Below are 18,820 nucleotides of genomic sequence, written 5' to 3'. Positions count from 1 at the left end.
GCCGATGCATTGAGTCGTAGGGCGGAGAGCACTCCATTGCGGGACGTATGTTTGAGATTGACGGTGATGACTCCGGTATTAGATGCTATTCGTGGGGCACAGGCCGAGGTGGTGAAGTCTGGGATGCAGAAACGAGAGCGGGTCGTCGGGTTGATTTCAGAGTTCGTTATGGATGGACGGAGACTTTTGACATTTCAGGGTCGGATCTGGGTACCATTCGTGGGCGATACGCGTGTTACTTTGATGGAAGAGGCACACAGATCGAAATTCTCGATCCATCCCGGTGCTACGAAAATGTATTTGGATTTGAGAAAGAAGTACTGGTGGCCTTGCATGAAGAGAGACGTCGCCTGGTTCGTTGAGAGGTGTTTGACCTGCCGTAGGGTTAAGGCCGAGCACCAGAGACCGCACGGTAAGTTGCAACCCTTGGAGATTCCTAAGTGGAAGTGGGAACAGATCACGATGGATTTCATCACCAAATTGCCGAAAACTGCCAGGGGAGTCGATGCGATTTGGGTGATTGTGGATAGGCTAACAAAGAGTGCACACTTCCTTGCCATTAGCGAAAGTTCATCAGCAGAGAAGTTGGCAGAGTTATACGTGAGAGAGATAGTATTTCGGCATGGAGTGCCGACCTCGATTGTTTCGGACCGCGATGTACGTTTCACTTCCAGGTTCTGGAAGAAATTCCATGAGGAGTTGGGTACTAAACTGCATTTTAGTACCGCATACCATCCCCAGACTGACGGTCAGAGCGAGCGGACGATTTAGACATTGGAAGACATGCTTAGAGCGTGTGTGTTAGACTTCGGGGGTAGCTGGGATGCGCATCTGCCGTTGGCTGAGTTTTCCTACAACAACAGCCATCATTCGAGCATTGGTATGCCACCTTTTGAGTTGTTGTATGGTAGGAGGTGTCGGACTCCCATTTGCTGGGGAGAAGTGGGACAGAGAGTGATGGGCAGTACAGAGATCGTACTTCAGACGACCGAACAGATTCAACGGGTGAGGCAGAGGTTATTGACCGCCCAGAGCCGACAGAAGAGTTATGCGGACAGACGCCGGTCCGAGCTCGAATTCCAGGTTGGCGACTTCGTTCTCCTAAAGGTTTCTCCTTGGAAAGGAGTGATTCGGTTCAGAAAGAGGGGCAAATTGGGGCCCCGGTTCATAGGTCCATTTCGGGTAATTGCAAGGGTAGGTCGGGTAGCTTATCGGTTGGAGTTGCCAGTGGAGCTGAGTCAGATTCACAATACCTTTCACGTATCACAGTTGAGGAAGTGTATAGCCGATGAAGCGGCAGTGGTTCCGTTAGAGGATATTCAGGTGGATGCGAGCCTGAATTACGCCGAGAGACCAGTAGCTATCAGGGATCGGAAGATCAAGGTTCTACGGAACAAGGAGATACCTCTGGTGTTGGTTCAGTGGCAACATCGGAAGGGATCGGAGATGACTTGGGAGCCGGAGAGTGAAATGCGGGAGCAACATCCGGAGTTATTCGCAGAATGAGACTTCGAGGGCGAAGTCTAGTTCTAGTGGGGGAGAGTTGTAACAGCCCGGAATTTCAGGTATTACTTTAAATTAAATTGGGGAATATTTAAGGGGGGAACTCGGCGAGTTGATGCCTGACTCGCCGAGTAGGACCACAGTCTTAGTCACAGATTCGCGACTGGACTCGACGAGTCCATTAGGGACTCGGCGAGTCGACGCTGTTCAGCTGAAACCCTAGCCGTTTTGATTCCGGATCGTATATAATGCCTTTAGGGCCGTCATGTCTCGTCTTTTGGCCGATTGAAGATAACCAAAAAGTCTATGGGCATCTGGAACAAGGGTAAAGGCTAGTGGAAGCTTGAAGAGGTGGTTAGGCAAGGAGAGGCAAGGTGGTGATCAAAGGAGAATCAAGGGGTCGAGCTCTGAAGGTTGGGGACACAGGGAACACGTTTTCCAGGTAATCCTCGGATCATTTCTGTAGTTTTGATGTTGTATATGAATCTAGGGTTTAGGAAACCCATTTAAGGATTTGATAAATTATAGTGTTGTTACAAGTGTTTAAACCCCTGTAATAGTATATGTGAAGGTCCAGGAAACTCCATATCTATATATTACGAAATCATGCGAATTACAGGAGGCAGTTGATTGACTGCATGGCAAGGACTCGCCGAGTCCAATGTTCAGACTCGGCGAGTAGCTTGAAGATTCACTAGGACTCGCCGAGTTGTTCTTCAGACTCGGCGAGTAGCTTGAAGACTTACTGGGACTCGTCGAGTCGTTCCCTAGACTCGGCGAGTGGAGTCGGGGTGTCTAGACTCGCCGAGTTGCCTTTGCACTCGACGAGTCCGGTCAAGTTGACCGTTGACCTGTATGTAATTTAGTAAGGTCAGTTTTCTTGTTTGATAAGATCATTAATAAAGGTATGTGGTATTATAGGGAGCCTGCAGATTAGAGGATCGAGTGCGAGTGGCTCGAAGGGTTTATAACTTGCATACTACGAGGTGAGTCTTCTCACTATACTTCACCCGGAAGGGTTTGACTGCGTGACCGGAAGGTCGTATGTGTTATATTTATGCTATGTCTAGAGAGGTAGATGCTTTATATGTGATGTATGCTTATACGGGCCGGAAGGCGAGACTTTATGTGATAGAAAGAACGGTATGATGTATGACTTATGTGTTATGTGTGATATGTTATATGTGTTATGTTTTATACTATTATGGGCCGGAAGGCATAATACTATGGGCCGGAAGGCAATATAATACGGGCCGGAAGGCGATATGTTATGGGCCGGAAGGCGATTATGTTACGGGCCGGAAGGCAATGTTATGTGGATCGAAAGGTCCGGGCCGGAAGGCGTATGTGGGTAAGTCGTATACTGGGGAACTCACTAAGCATTTATGCTTACTAGTTGTGTTTATGTTTTTCAGGTACTAGTGATGACCGTAGGAAGGCGCCGGCGTGACACGTACACACTGCCATTGTTGAAGATCTTGGGGATTCGTTATTTATATTTTTGCAATAAACTTGGAATAAATTCTTTTGTCGAATAATGATGTTTTAATTTAAATGAAAAATTTATTTGAAAATTTGAGCTGTTACAGTATCCTAGCCTCGTTTCTTGCTTTTCCCACACGCACAACTGCAACAGGTCAGCTGTTTCACTTGACTTGGTGGTCTGTACTTCTCAACAGCAGGTTGATCAGAAGCGACTGAGTTCGAAGCAACAGATTCAGAGTTTAAGGAGATGTTGGTTTGTTCAATGGTGTTCTGCTTGTTCTCATCCTCTGCTACTTTACCTGCACAAGAAGTAAAATCATTAGTATCGTTCAGATCAGCACCCTCAGTTGGCCCTAATTGTTCAGTTTTAACTGAATCTGGAGTAGGGGTTTGGCCATACTGAGCAGGCATTTCTTCCTCATTGGTCTCAAAGGGTGGATTATAATTGGGATTAAAAGCAGGTGGCACGCTGTGATACCCTGGACCCTTGGTTTCATTATCTTTAAAACTCAATTGATTTTCTACTAAGGACTCGACTATCTTACTTGATGCAGTATAATTTTTAAAACTAACATCTGTTTTTCCATACTTTATTTTCAAAGCGTCAAGTTCTTTAGTCACAGCAGCAAGTTTTTTCTGATCATAATTTTCACACTTGTTGTTGTAATCTTCTTGGAGTTTTCTAAAGTCCTTAGTCTTGGCCTCTAATTGAGCTTTTAAAGGTTTCTGACATTTCCTTAGAGTATAGCCTTCGTATTTGAGGTCCTCATTTTATCTTTTTAATAAATCAATTTGTTCGCGAAGAAATTTAATCGTAGCTTTACAAGATGGAGTACATGAAACTTCATTTACCGGAATTGATGTGGAACTCATTTTTTATTTTTTATTTTATAATATATATATATATATATATATATATATATATATATATTAATTGCCCTTTGACTTAAAAACCGAGAAAGTCAACCTTAAAAGTCAAATTTAAAAAGTCAAACTGAAAAGCCAAATTTGAAAAATTAAAAGTCAAACGAGAAAGTCAAAATTTAAAGTCAAAGGTCAACTTTTAAAAGTCAAAGTCAAAATTTTAAGGTCAAAGATAAAAATGAAAACAAAAATTAAAAAAAAAAAAATTTGGGTTGAAAAAGGATTTTAAAAATAAAAGGAATTGATTTTTGGGGTTAAAATTGCCAATTTTCGAAAGTAATAACCGAGAAGGAGAGGTTATGTTTTAAATTTCGGAGTATTGACACAAGGAGCATTCCAGATGAGTTGGTAAGGCGCGCTCTAAAATAGACAAGTGACCCGGGTTCGATTCCCGGCCCCCCTAATTCCTCTTTCGCATTTCTTTTATATGCGAAGCTGCTGTGCGAATGGCTGCTAAGCGAGTTTGTAATGCGATGACGAGGGCGAGGACCGCACACTCCGAGGCCGCACACATTCGGACCGAACTCGTCCGAGTCGCACACACTGAGCCGTACACCGAGGCTGCTGAGCCGCACACCGAGGCTACTGAGCAGCACATCTCCCTTTTTTGTTCTAAAACTCAATGAAAAACTCGTTTTTATGAAAAATGGAAAGAAGTAACCCCCCTTATTTTTGCGAGATCTATCCAAAAACGCTATTCTCTTTTCAAAATAAGATCAAATAAGATCCATATCAGAAAAAAAAATTGATTGATACATCCAAGCTCTGATACCAATTGTAAATCCCAAAAATTGCTTGTGTATCAATTAGATCCAATTGATGGTGCGGAATCCTAATCAATTGGATGATGTCAGATCAAATAGAAGAGAAGGATATGAAGACTTAAGATGAATATATGATGTATTCAATATGAATGATGCTCTTTACAATAAATTTTCTCTCACACACACTTCTTCTCTCTAACTTTCTCTCTCTTCTAGCCTTCTGACTTGTTACCGTACACTCACATGCACTCCTCTATTTATATGGACCTCCAACCATACACATGTGTACAACCACACACCCTGTGTACGGCCGTACACAGGGTGTGCGGCCGTACACACGTGTACGACCGTATGCACAAACCCCAAACACATACAACATTACATAAAATATATTTTCCTAGAAAAGAAAAGTATAAACCATATTTTCGACCCAACAAGGAGAGAGAGATTGAATTAGAGCACCTCAGGAAGAGGAAGGCAGAGACAGAGCATGTAACTGAGGTTTCGGGGAAGAAACCCAAGGGATCTGATACGAGGTCGAAGGGCCAGCCGGGCCGGAGCCGCTACTGGAAATGCAGCAGGCCGAATGAGGGAGCTTTTAGAGCAGGATCATCATGCCGCTGCAAGTGCGGAAAGATAGGGAACTTTGGTAGGGATTGTACTGACCATTCCTCCACTATTCAGACATCAGAACTGATTTGCTTTCATTGCAATCAGAGGGGCCATAAAAAGGCCAACTGCCCTAGTTGATAGCAGCAACAGCACCAGTGGTGGCACCGACTCCAACGACTGCATGGGTTACGGATGGTCAAAAGGTCATGTCGTAGGCTCCAGTGGTGAGGAGTCGAGTGTTTCAGTTCATAGCTGAGGAGGCACGCGCCACACCATATGTGGTGATGGGCATGGTTTCATCTCCTTAACTCTTATTATATGTTGCTTGTGATATTGATGTATTATGTTATATATTTTCTTTAGGATCGTTCTATGTGAACGATATCCCAGTTCAGGTGTTGTTTGATTCAGGCGCTACCCGATCATTTGTCTCTCTTGTTCTTACCAACAGGTTCCCTGAGTCTTCAAGCATGTTAAATTTCCCTCTAGAGGTTGAGATTGCGGATCACCGATCAGTGCGAGCATCAGAGGGTTTTAGGGATTGTGTTTTGAGAGTCTTCGAGGAGCGCTACTTGGTAGATTTGGATCCCATACCATTACGTGGGAACAAGGTTATTATCGGGATGTATTGGTTTAGCCCCAATGGGGCGGTGATCGACTACATGTAATAATTGATCCGTGTCAGGACCCCAAGTGGGGGAGAGCTGGTGATTTAGGGCGAGAGGCCACAATGTGGACCAACTTTATGTTCTGTAGCGAGAGCTAGATGCTGTCTCCAACAGGGGTGCACAGGGTATGTCGCCTATGTCTTCGATACCCTGGAGACGAGCAAGGCGATGGTGAGAGGCATGCCAGTGGTATGAGAGAATGCGGGTGTATTTCCAGAGGAGCTACCTGGAATACCTTCGGAGACACAGGTAGAGTTCAGGATCGACCTAGTTCCTGGTGTGGCTCCGATAGCCAAGGAATTGTATCAGCTGGCTCCTCCTAAGATGCAGTATTTCTCTATACAGCTGTAGGAGCTGTTAGACAAGGGATTCATTAGACCGAGTAGTTCACTATGGGGAGCCCCGATACTATTTGTGAAAAAGAAGGGAGGGTCGCATCGGATGTGTATAGATTATTGAGAGCTGAATAGGGTAACAGTGAAGAACTGTTGCCCACTCCCAAGGATTGATGACCCCTTTGACCAACTTTAGGGAGCATCTTTGTTCTCCAAGATCGATCTGCTTTCGGGTTATCATCAGATGTGTGCAGAAGACTGCCTTTTTGGATGCGATATGGTCACTATGAGTTCGTAGTGATGCCTTTTAGGCTCACCAATGCTCCTGTCATGTTCATGGATCTCATGAACCGAGTGTGTAGACCGATGTTGGATCAGTCTGTGATAGTTTTCATTGATGACATCTTGTTCTATTCCGATACATGGGAGAAAAATGAGGAGCACTTACAGGAGGTATTGGATACTCTTAGAAGATAGAGCTTGTATGCCAAGTTCTCCAAGTGTGAGTTATGGTTGCACGAGGTGCAGTTTCTTGGGTACCTGGTTAACCAGAATGGGATTTCAGTCGACCAGGCCAAGTGGATGCAGTGATGAGGTGGGAGGTTCCGAGGTCTCCATCTAAGATTCGGAGCTTCCTTGGACTAGCAAGTTATTATCAAAGATTCATTCAAAACTTCTCCATGATAGTCGTGCCTTTGACCCGGTTGACAAGGAATGTCGTGGTATTTCGCTGGGGGCCTGAGCACCAGGCCTGAGCACCAATCTTAGACCTATCGGAGGGCATGGATGATTTTGTGGTATATTGTGATGCGTCCATCTCGGGTCTGGGCACGGTATTGATGCAGAGGGGCATGTCATCGCCTACGCGCCGCGTCACTTAAAGCCTCTTGAGGCGAACTATTCAACGCATGATTTGGAGTTGGTGGTAGTTGTTTTCGCCCTCAAGATTTAGCGTCATTATCTTTATGGGGTTCTTTGTACCATTTACACAAACCATAAGAGTTTGAGGTACCTTATGGATCAGCCAAATCTGAACATGAGACAGCATCGATGGCTTCATATGGTGAAGGATTACGATTATGTGATCCTCTATCACCCAGGGAAGGCCAATGTTGAGGTCGATGTGTTTAGCTGCATCGCAACATCGATCAGAGATATTTGCATGAGGATGACCGTGGTGACTTCACTATTGGAGCGAATTCAAGATGCCCACCAGGAGGCCATGAAAGAGGAACATCACAAGAGTGAGTGTATCCTGGGTCAGGTTCCCTCCTTCAATTATGACAATCATGGATTGTTGACTTTATAGCATAGGGTGTGGTTCCCATATCATGGAGGCATATGCAAGGTATTGATGGAGGAGGCGCACAAATACAGGTTTTCTATCCATCCCGGGGCGACGAAGATGTACAGTGATCTTCGTCTTGATTATTTGTTGACGTGTATGAAGAGGGATGTAGCTTGGTTTGTTGAGAGTTGTCTGACCTATAGGAAGGTCAAGGCCGAGCACCAGAGGCCTCACGGCAAGACCCAGCTGTTGGATATTCCATTGTGGAAATGGAAAGATATCACTATGGATTTCATCAAGAACCTTCCCACGACCGCGCGGGGAGTGGATTCGATTTGGGTTCATCGTGGATCTGTTGATCAAAAACGCCAACTTCATTTTGATTTAGGAGAGTCAGCCGACATTTATATCAGGGAGGTAGTGGCTCGGCATGGGGTGCTAGTTTCAGTGATTTTCGAGAGAGATGTGCGGTTCACTTCCCGAATTTGGAAGAAGTTTAACGACAATCTGGGTACTCGTCTGCACTTTAACACCGCTTTTCACCCGCACACGGATGGTCAGAGTGACGATGATCTGGGTACTCATCTGCACTTTAGCATTGTGGATTGGTTGACCAAGAGCACCCATTTCATTCCGATTCAAGAGAGTTGGCCGACATTTATATCAGGGAGGTAGTGGCTCGGCACGAGGTGCCAGTTTCGGTGATTTCCAACAGAGATGTGTAGTTCACTTCCTAATTCTGGAAGAAGTTTCACGACAAGCTGTTTACTCATTTTAGACTTTGGAGGTAGTAGGGATACTTATCTGCCTATGGTGGAGCTTTCCTATAGTAACACTATCACGCGAGTATCGACCATCCTCCCTTTGAGATGTTGTAAAGGAGGAAGTGCAGGACCTCAATATAATAAGGTGAGGTTGGCCATAGGGTCATGGGGAGTACCGAGGTGGTACTCAAGACTATGAAGAGGATCAAACAGGTGTGGAGCAGGATTCAGACTACTCAGAGTCGGTAGAAAAGTTATGCCGAAAAGCATCATTCGGACCTAGAATTCCTGGTCGGGGATATGGTGCTCCTGAAGGTGTCACCCTAGAAAGGTGTCATTTGGTTCAGGAAGCAGGGTAGGTTGGGCACCAAGGTGGAAGTACTTGGAGGATGACTCAGCAGTGGTGCCTTTGGAGGACATTCTGGTGGATGACAGCCTCGACAGGAAGTCGATGGATCTGAGAAACAAGAGGGTCGAGCTGGTGAAGGTGCAATGGCAGCCCCGCAAGGGCTCGAAATGGACTTGGGAGTCGGAGGACGAGATGAGGGAGCATTACCCCGAGCTTTTTCCGGATTCAGCAACAGACTTCAAGGGCGAAGTAAAAAATAAGTGGGGTAGATTTTTAACACTCGGTTCCTGGAATGTATTTTAATTAAAGTAAACTCATGATTTTCCCTGGGAATCACGAGTTGGAGGCCCAAATCGTCGAGTTTACTTGACTTTGGATCGACATGATAAGTGACCTACTCAACGAGTCGGGAGACCAACTCGACGAGTAGAACTGTATGGATGAAACCCTAATATTTTGGGTTTTTACCCTATTTAAACAACTTATAACACCCCAACCCAACCTCCATTGTTCCTCCCAACCTATAGAAAGCCCTAACTCGAACCCTAAACATCTTTTGAGTGTTCTTGAGCTTTTGGTGACATTTTTGTGCATTTTAAGTTGGAAGAGAAGGAGGAAGCTTGGGAGTTCAAGTGGAAGCTAGTAGATCCAAAGGTTTTGCTTCACTCTCAGTTCATTCAAGGTAAAAACCTTGAACCTTGACCATCTATCTCTTAGATCTTGTTTTGGGGCTATTTTCTACCCGTTTTATGAGTTTGTGAAGTTATAATCAGATCTGGAACATATGAGGGTTCTTATAGCATAAAGGTGCCAACTCTATGGCCATGGGAGACCCATGCTTCTTGTATACCTGTTTTATGGCTTTTTGAGCCAAAAAACCTCATGCATGGACATCTAGATTGAAAGTTTACGTATAAAATGGACCCTAGGAGGTCAGATCTATGGTTTTGATGCATTAAGAACCATTATAATCGACTGAATAGTTTTGGAAAAAGAGGGACTCAACGAGTCGCTTGGGTGACTCAGCGAGTTGGGTTGCATTTTCCCCAAATGTGTTTTGGAAACGGTCTTTGGTTGAGTGGAAGGGTGTCACACCCCAAAACCATGAATGGCAGAAACATTCTGGGGTGCAGGACGTCATGTACAGTATCACAACAATGAATAATAGTAAACAAGCAACAACATCATCCATTGCATTAATATTATAATGTCATACATGTGTGTTCTGTCAAAGTTACAGACACCAAAAATATACATATCAAAATAAAAGATGAGTCTTGAACGAACTCCATCTTCTCAAAAGCATGGCACCTGTACCTGTCTAGTGGTGACCTGAGAATACAAGTTATTTTGATAGCGAGTATCAGCTTAAAGCTGGTGAGATCATAAGTATATTAATGTCTGGGTTTGTATGAAAACGTTTGAAAGTTGTTTCTATAGAATGTTTTGTACAATGTTTTGTATAATGTTTGAACTCTCCTAGAAAACCCTATGTTTCCTACTAACTGTATCCTTCTACCAAGGTATCTCATGTTCGTGTATATGTCTCTTGTTAGAGTGTGTGTTTCCCAAATTCTGACTATCATTAACCAAAAATATAGTTACTACATTACCGTGCCTCGTGTGAATATTTACGAAGTGAATGTAAATGGGAAAATATTATCGTACCGTAGTATTTGTAATAAGTGACTACCGTGGTACTAACTACCTTAATACAAAAAGGTGTTTTCAAATAACATGTGATCGACTTGTATCCTGCTACCGACTCTAGTAAAGTGACGATGTAAGACGTCGTAAGAAATGACATTTGGCACCCGTAGACTTGCAAGTCCCACTGTAGCGAGCAACAAGGTGTAGGATAGTCAATCCAGTATAGATCTATACGCAAACTCATACACTCTCCAATTTAGGAGATTCGAGATACAAGAACGGTCGGGGCAAGAAGTGCCATGACCCGCTCAATGGTTCAAATAACTTCATAAACTTATATATAACAAATGCGCTAACTAAATGTGTAATCTTCCTCTATCTAGCATGTGTGTACTGAAATGTTCTGCGTGTGCTAGCTGTAATGTACGTTCTCTCTATCTAGCATGTATAGTAATGTACTGTGGGTACTACTCGAATTGAGTCATGAATGAACCGACTCATTGTATGCTTCTTTGTTCTACTTATAGTATTAGTATTCTCCTGTGCTACCCCTATGGTAACTTACTAATGATGTAACTGGTACGTATGAACTTGGAAGTATACCCTTGGTACCCAAGGGTACCGAATGAACTGAAAGGACCTTTATGACTTAATATGTACACATGATATATAATTAATATTTTAAATGACCTTCGGACGGATACCCGATATCCCACCAGACCACATCTCAAGCGCGAAAAGGAAATAGGGTGGGCAGGCCTTCCTAAGCCTTTTAATCATTTATTATATAAGTATACATACATAGACATGCAATTCATAATAAGTATTAAATGGTTTAAATGAAAGTATTTGATAAGTAAAAGAGTTTGTAAAACAGTTTGAAACAATTCGGTTTGATAAACAGTTTGAACGGTAAGGAATCACTGGTTTTGTAGTTATTAACCACATGTGATTGATGTAATAACTATAAGTATTTAACTCGTATCCCCCCCTAAAGCATTTGAAAACATTTAAATCATTGGTTAAGGGGTATGAACTCACTTGTGGTGAGTGGATTGGATTGTAGTGTCGGTTACGGTGCTAGGTGACAAATGAAGACTTGTACACACGCACGAGCCTAGTTATCATATAATGAATATATATAACTAATTAGCCTCATTATAACTAATAAAATGAGTTGGGACACTTTAGAACATGAAAACACTTTGTTTCAAGTGTTAAAGATCACAAGGATTGCATCCAAGTGCTAATAGGGCAAAACTAGGGTGTTTGGGGTCCAAGGGTAAACTCCTTGGGAGTTTACGGTCTAAATGACCTTTATCCTAGGAGTTTACGGCAGTAAACTCAAGGGTTTATGGTCTAAACGCTATTTCATGCAACCATGAGTTGTTTGGAGGTTTAACAAGTCCTTTGAAGCAATCTTGCTAAGTGGTTTAACCTTTGGAATGGACTAGGGCCACAAAACAACTCTCCTTGAGGTGTTTACAGCCTAAGGGTATTTTCTCTTGGGTTTTACTACCGTAAACCCTTATGGGAAAGGATATTTCCTTTATTTCAAGTCCTTATCACAACTAGGTAAATGTCTAAGTTAGCTTTTAGGGCTAAGAAAGGAATATGACTCATTTAAACACCTTTTTGGGTGTTTACAGTTTTGGGATATCCTTAGACCGTAAACACCTATAAATGGTGATGTTTGGTGTTTTTCAAAGCTTAAACATATCATTGGAAGATTTAAATATGTTAAGGTAAGTCTTAAACTTCAAACTAGGTCTAAACATGGGACTTAAGTCAATTTTGGGGGACCTTATGGTGTTTACAGCCCAAGCATCATCTTGGACCGTGAACACCTGAAGCATGGTGTTCTTGACCAATTTCCTTGGTGTTTAGATGATATACTAGCTTATAAGCACTTAAGGATGGAAGTACTTACTATAATAATGCTTTATTTGAGCTAAAAGGCCAAGAACACTTAGTGTGTGTTCTTGGTGTTTTGGAAAACCTAAAAAAATACATAAATGAATGGATGAATAGATGCATAAATACTAGATTAAGTGTTTTACAAACTTGAAATGGTTAGAACACTTACAAGATCGAAGATTTGGAATTAAATGTTGGATGATAGTTGAGAGTGTTTTTGGAGTTTACTCTTTTTACTATTTGGGGAGTAAACAAAATGAATAGTTTCTTGGGGAGTAAACTCATACATAGGCATGAGTTTATGGTTTTTGGGTAATTCCTAAACCCAAAACATAAAAGTGTGGTCGGGTGATTCTAATACGCGAAGTGTTTGCGGTTTTTTTAAAAATAAAAACCCGAGACGACACTTTCTTTCACCCGCTCGTTTAAAAATAATATCAAAATAATCAAACGAACTTTATATTTCTTAAAAATAAGAAATAATGATATTAATCTATGATACGAAGTGGTTGACTTTTAGGGTTTGACCAAAAGGAAATTTCGGGTTGTCACATCATCCCCCTATCAAGGGAATTTCGTCCCGAAATTAAAGTCTAAACAAATAAAGTAGTTACAAATAACTAAGCAAAGAGAGGAGGGTATTTCAGTTTCATCTGATCCTCACGCTCCCAAGTGAATTCCGACCCTCGTTTGGCGTTCCAGCGAACCTTCACAATCGGGATACGACTTTGCTTTGTCTGCTTGACTTCTCGGTCCATGACTTCTATTGGTTCTTCCACAAAATTGAGGCTCTCGTTGATCTTGATCTCGTCGAGAGGGATTACAAGAGTCTCGTCGGACAGACACTTTTTCAAGTTAGATACGTGGAATGTAGAATGTACGTTACAAAGCTCATCGGGTAGATTGAGTTTGTATGCTATAGGACCGATTCTTGCGAGAATCTCGAAGGGCCCTATGTATCTTGGATTAAGCTTTCCACGCTTATCGAAGCGTATCAAGCCCTTCCAAGGTGAGACTTTGAGAAGGACTCGGTCGCCCACCTGGAATTCCAAAGGTTTCCTTCGCTTATCAGCGTAGCTCTTCTGTCAGTGTCTAGAGGCTTTTAATCGTTCACCAATTTGAACGATCTTCTCTTTCGTTTCCCGAATGATCTCCGAACCCGTGAGAGTGCTTTCGGGAACTCATCCCTTAGCTAACTGGGTATCAGCCACCTCAGCCTAGCACAGAGGGGATCTGCACTTATGGACATAGAGGGCCTCGAATGGAGCTGCCTTTATGCTTGTGTGATAGCTGTTATTGTAGGAAAATTCGACGAGGGGTAAATGAGTATCCCATGCTTTCCCAAAGTCTATCACATAAGCTCGCAACATATATTCTAAGGTTTGGATAGTCCTCTCACTTTACCCGTCGGTCTGTGGATGGTAGGCTGTACTCATGTCAAACCTAGTTCCTAAGGAACTTTGTAATGACTGCCAGAACCTTGAAGTGAATCTACTATCTCTGTCCGAAATAATGGATAAAGGAACACCGTGCAGTTTTACAATCTCCTTAATGTAAGTCCTTGTAAGCTTCTCCATCTTGTCTGTTTCTTTGATCGGTAGGAAGTGTGCAGACTTGGTCAGCCTATCGATGATGAACCATATAGAATCAAGTCCACCCGTCGTCTTGGGCAACTTGGTTATGAAATCCATAGTTATCCGCTCCCACTTCCATTCTGGTATCTCTGGCTTTTCTAAAAGACCAGATGGTTTCTGGTATTCGACCTTGACCTTTGCGCAAGTAAGGCATTTACTCACGAAGGTAGCAATCTCTGCTTTCATGTTAGGCCACCAGTATAACTTTTTGACGTCCAAATACATCTTATCTGATCCTGGGTGGATGGAATACCGAGTATTGTGTGCCTCGGTCATGACCAAGTCTTGAAAACCACCGTGTTTCGGTGTCCAGATCCGGTCCATGAAATAGTAAGCTCTGCCACCCTTAACCTCGAAGTTCTTATCCATCCCTCTTAGGGATTCACCCGCCACATTTTCAGGCTTCAAAGCTTCAAGTTGAGCTGCCTTAATTTGGGTGGACAAGTGTGAATGGATAGTCATGGTCAATGATTTGACCCTATGACCAGAATATTCCTTCCGACTTAGGGTGTCAGCTACTACGTTGGCTTTACCCGGATGATAACGAATTTCACATTCGTAATCACTGAGTAGCTCGACCCACCGTCGTTGTCTCATGTTGAGCTCTTTCAAGTCGAAGATGTGTTGTAAACTCTTGTGGTCTGTAAAGATAGTGCTCTTCGTTCCGTACAAGTAATGTCTCTAGATTTTCAGAGCAAACCCGATTGCTCGTAGTTCAAGATCGTGGGTTGTGTAGTTGAATTCATTTGTATTTAGCTGTCTCGAGGCATAGTCGATGACCTTTCCCCGCTGCATCAGAACACATCCGAGCCCTTGATTCGATGCATCACAATAGACTACGAAGTCTTCTATTCCTTCAGGAAGGGATAGTATTGGTGCGGTGCACAAGGATCGTTTGAGCGTTTGGGATGCTCTTTCCTGTTTCTCTTCCCAGTCAAAGGCCACGCCCTTCTGGGTCAGTGTTGTAAGAGGTTTCGCTATGCGGGAGAAGTTCTGAATGAACCTGTGATAATAGCCAGCGAGGCCTAGAAATTGACGAATTTCCGTAGGCGTCTTCGGTGTTGACCAGTTCTCAATGGCCTTGATTTTGGAAGGGTCCACGTGTATTCCCTATTGCTAACCACGTGCCCTAAGAATTCGACTCGTCGAATCCAAAATTCGCATTTTGAGAACTTCGCGTAGAGCTTCTCCAACCGTAAGGTTTCAAGGACTTATCGCAGATATTGACTATGCTCCTCCTTACTAAGAGAGTAGATAAGTATTTCATCAATGAAAACGATGACAAACTGATCTAAGTAAGGACGACACATCCGATTCATTAAGTCCATGAATACCGAGGGCGCGTTTGTTAATCCGAAAGGCATCACTACGAATTCGTAGTTCCCATAACGAGTTCGGAAGGCTGTCTTCGGAACATCGCCCCCTAGTACTCATAATTGGTGATATCCGGATCTTAAGTCAATTTTTGAAAAGAAGCTCGCCCCTTGCAGTTGGTCAAACAAATCATCGATCCTAGGTAATGGATAACGATTTTTGACCGTTAGTTTGTTAAGCTCCCTGTAGTCGATGTACATGCAAAACGATCCGTCTTTCTTCTTGACAAACAAGACTGGAGCTCCCGAGGGTGAGAAGCTTGGTCTTATAAAGCCCTTGCTGAGCAGTTCATTAGGTTGACCGGACAGTTCTTGCATCTCTGCAGGTGCTAGACGATAGGGCGATTTGGCTACTGCGGTAGCCCCTGGAATTAAATCGATTCGGAACTCGACTTGACGTTGCGGAGGTAATCCTGGGAGTTCTTCTGGAAAGATGTCTGGATAGTCGCATACTACTGGAATGTTCTGGATGTCTTTCGTTTCTTGGCTCACATCAACCACGTGATCAAGGAATGATGTACATTCCTTTCGTAATAATTTCTGAGCTTGGTTACTTGAGATGATACGAAGGTTCGTGCCGGGTTTGTCACCATAAACTACTAAGGTTTCTCCAGACAGCAGATTAAGGCGGACAACCTTTTCGTAACACATGATATCGGCATGATGAAGACTCAGCCAATCCATGCCGATAATGACGTCGAAACTTTTAATTGAGACCGGCATAAGATCGATAGAAAATGAATGGTTATCTAAAGTTAGGGTACAACCTATGAATATATTGCTAGTGCTCTCTGTCTTTCCATTAGCCATTTCCACAGTGAACGGTTCATTAAGTGTTCGTGATTTTTGCCTAAGTAAGTGAGCAATTTTTTGGTTCACGAAACTCCTCTCCGCTCCAATATCAAATAGAATGCATGCATACGAGTTATCAAGGAGGAACGTACTAGTGACCACCGTGGGGTCGGCAACCGCTTCCTCATGGCCTATGGCCAGAACTCTTGCCGCTCCACTGGAAAACCCTGCCTTTGGGCAGTTCCTCTTGAAGTGGCCTACCTTACCACATCCGTAGCAAGTTTGGCCCACTCCAGCACCAGGGGCTTGGTTGATTGGTTTCGTCGGAGCTTTATAGAAACGGGCTGTGTGCCCCTTCCCGTTGCAGTTCAGACATTGCATCACCCGGCAGGCGCCGTCGTGATGGAAGTTGCACTTGTTGCACTTAGGCAAACTTCCAGCATACTGCTTTATCGGAGCAGCCGTGGCAGGTGTTATCGCAGCATGTACTGCTATGACCTGCCTCTTCTTAGAAGCCTTTGTCTTCTTCTTATTATCCCAAAACTTCCGCTTGGAATCAGTGGTTCCTGCAGGTTCTGAGATGGTCAGGGTAGTTGTTGTGGCTGGGTACGAACCCCATGGTTTATGAGCCGCTGTGCCAATCGTTTGGCACTATCAAATGTAGTGGGGTGTGATGCCAATACATTTCCCTGGTATGGGGGCACCAGTCCCCATATGTATCTTTCAATATTCTTTCCCTCTGAAAGAATGATGTTGGGACAGAGGGCCACCAGTTCACAGAATCTGGCGGTGTAGGCGACTACGTTGGAGCCCTTCATGGTTAGGCTCCACAGTTCTTCCTCCAGCTTTTGGATCTCGCCCCTCGGGCAGTATTCCTCAATCATGAGGTCTTTCAAGGTTTCCCATCCCATCGCATTAGCCACTATAAGAGTTAGTGACTTAACATGGCCGTTTCACCATGTTAGGGATTTTGTTTCAAAGGTGCAAGCAACATACTTCACCTTGCTCTCCTCGGGACAAGAGCAGATTTCGAAAACCGATTCGATTTTCTCGAATCATTGCAAGAGGGCAATGACTCCGCCAGTCCCTTTGAAGGAAAATGGCTTGTAGTTTGTGAAGTCCTTATAGGAGCACTCTCTCGAGCGCACAGGAGCTTCAACCTGAACCGACTGAACAAGGGTTCCTCCTCCAGTGGAACCAGATTAATGATATTGGGCCATTGCGGAAGCCACAACCGCAACTACGACAGCATTTAGACCTATCATGTCAAACTGAGGTGTAGGTGGTTGTGGAGGTGGAGGAGGTGGTGTTTCGTTATTTGGGTTTCTCCTTGGATTTCTACGAGGCGACATCTTTGATCTATAAGTTTATGAAGATGAAAGCATTGATAAGAATTCAATGGAAGAATTGATGAGAATGACTCATGGACTAACTCCCCATAGCCTAACAATACGATTGAATGAAGATCTAAACTAATAGATGATTATATTTGGATAATAATTCCCATATGATTAGGTACCTGTCAATATTACTGGTATTAATGATGTAAAAAGTTTGGGAAAACTGGCCTACAGTAATAAGCTTTACATCAACCAAAATGGGAAAATTTTGACAGAATTACAACCTAACAAAAACCTAACAGGCCTATGATTTACAAGATAGGAAAATAGACCAAAGTTTTACATAACTAAGTTATATCCAAAAAGAGAAGTTGATAAGGATCTATCGGCGATGACAACTTCCAGAATGAGTCCTTGATCCTGACAAAAGGTGTTCTAGGTCCCTCATACGTTTATCAGCCCTTGCTTGTTGAGCTTGAAGTTCTCTGACTTCAGCTCGCGTTTCAGTGAGTTCCCTCTGAAGAGCTGCATTATGGACCAGAGTCCTTTCATGATTAGACTCTAGTTGGCGAATGCGGACAATGTTAACACCAGTGTTGGCATCAATCTCCAAGATTCGATTGACAAATGATTGACCCAATATCGTGTTCCGAGAAATCCTACGAACCATGATAGGTAAGACTCTATCAGCAGAACCTCCATTAGTGAGTTTATAGAAACTTCTGTCCCTATTGTAGGGAATGGGTTGACCCTGTTCATGGCTCCATGTATTCAAGTTTGTTGCCCACAGAGGAGTGGGTCCTTGAAATACTGGTCGGGGGTTGTTATTCGGGGCTTGGCCTACTTGAGGTAGGTTATTGACTTCGGGCTCAGAGTCAGATCCATCCGAGAAGCCTTCTGCTTGATGATCATCCAAAGGGATTTGATGCTCATCATCAGACTCTGCCTCAAGCTATCCAGCATTTCCATTGGATGGAAAGTACGGGTCTCCGGGAATGTGGAATCCAGCCATTAAATCTACGCGAGAAGGGAGGTATAAGAATCTAGCACATAAGTAACTAATAGTAATGTAAAATACTCCTATAGTATTTTAAGTTTAATGTTATGTTCTAGTGTTCTCATTGTAGGGTTGTTGGTAAGATTTTAGACTTGTTGCAACCACACAACTACACTTAGGCACATGTTAGTCAACTCTCGGATAATATAGTTGATCAGGCTATATCTTCCCAGTTTTGACTATTGAATCCATCCATTAAATATACGCGAGAAGGGAGGTATAAGAATCTAGCACATAAGTAACTAATAGTAATGTAAAATACTTCTATAGCATTTTAAGTTTAATGTTATGTTCTAGTGTTCTCATTGTAGGGTTGTTGGTAAGATTTTAGACTTGTTGCAACCATACAACTACACTTAGGCACA

This window comes from Lactuca saligna, chromosome 6, assembly GCF_052625555.1.
Source record: "Lactuca saligna cultivar CGN05327 chromosome 6, ASM5262555v1, whole genome shotgun sequence".
Taxonomy (NCBI): Eukaryota; Viridiplantae; Streptophyta; class Magnoliopsida; order Asterales; family Asteraceae; genus Lactuca; species Lactuca saligna.
Note: the sequence above shows the minus strand (reverse complement) of the source record.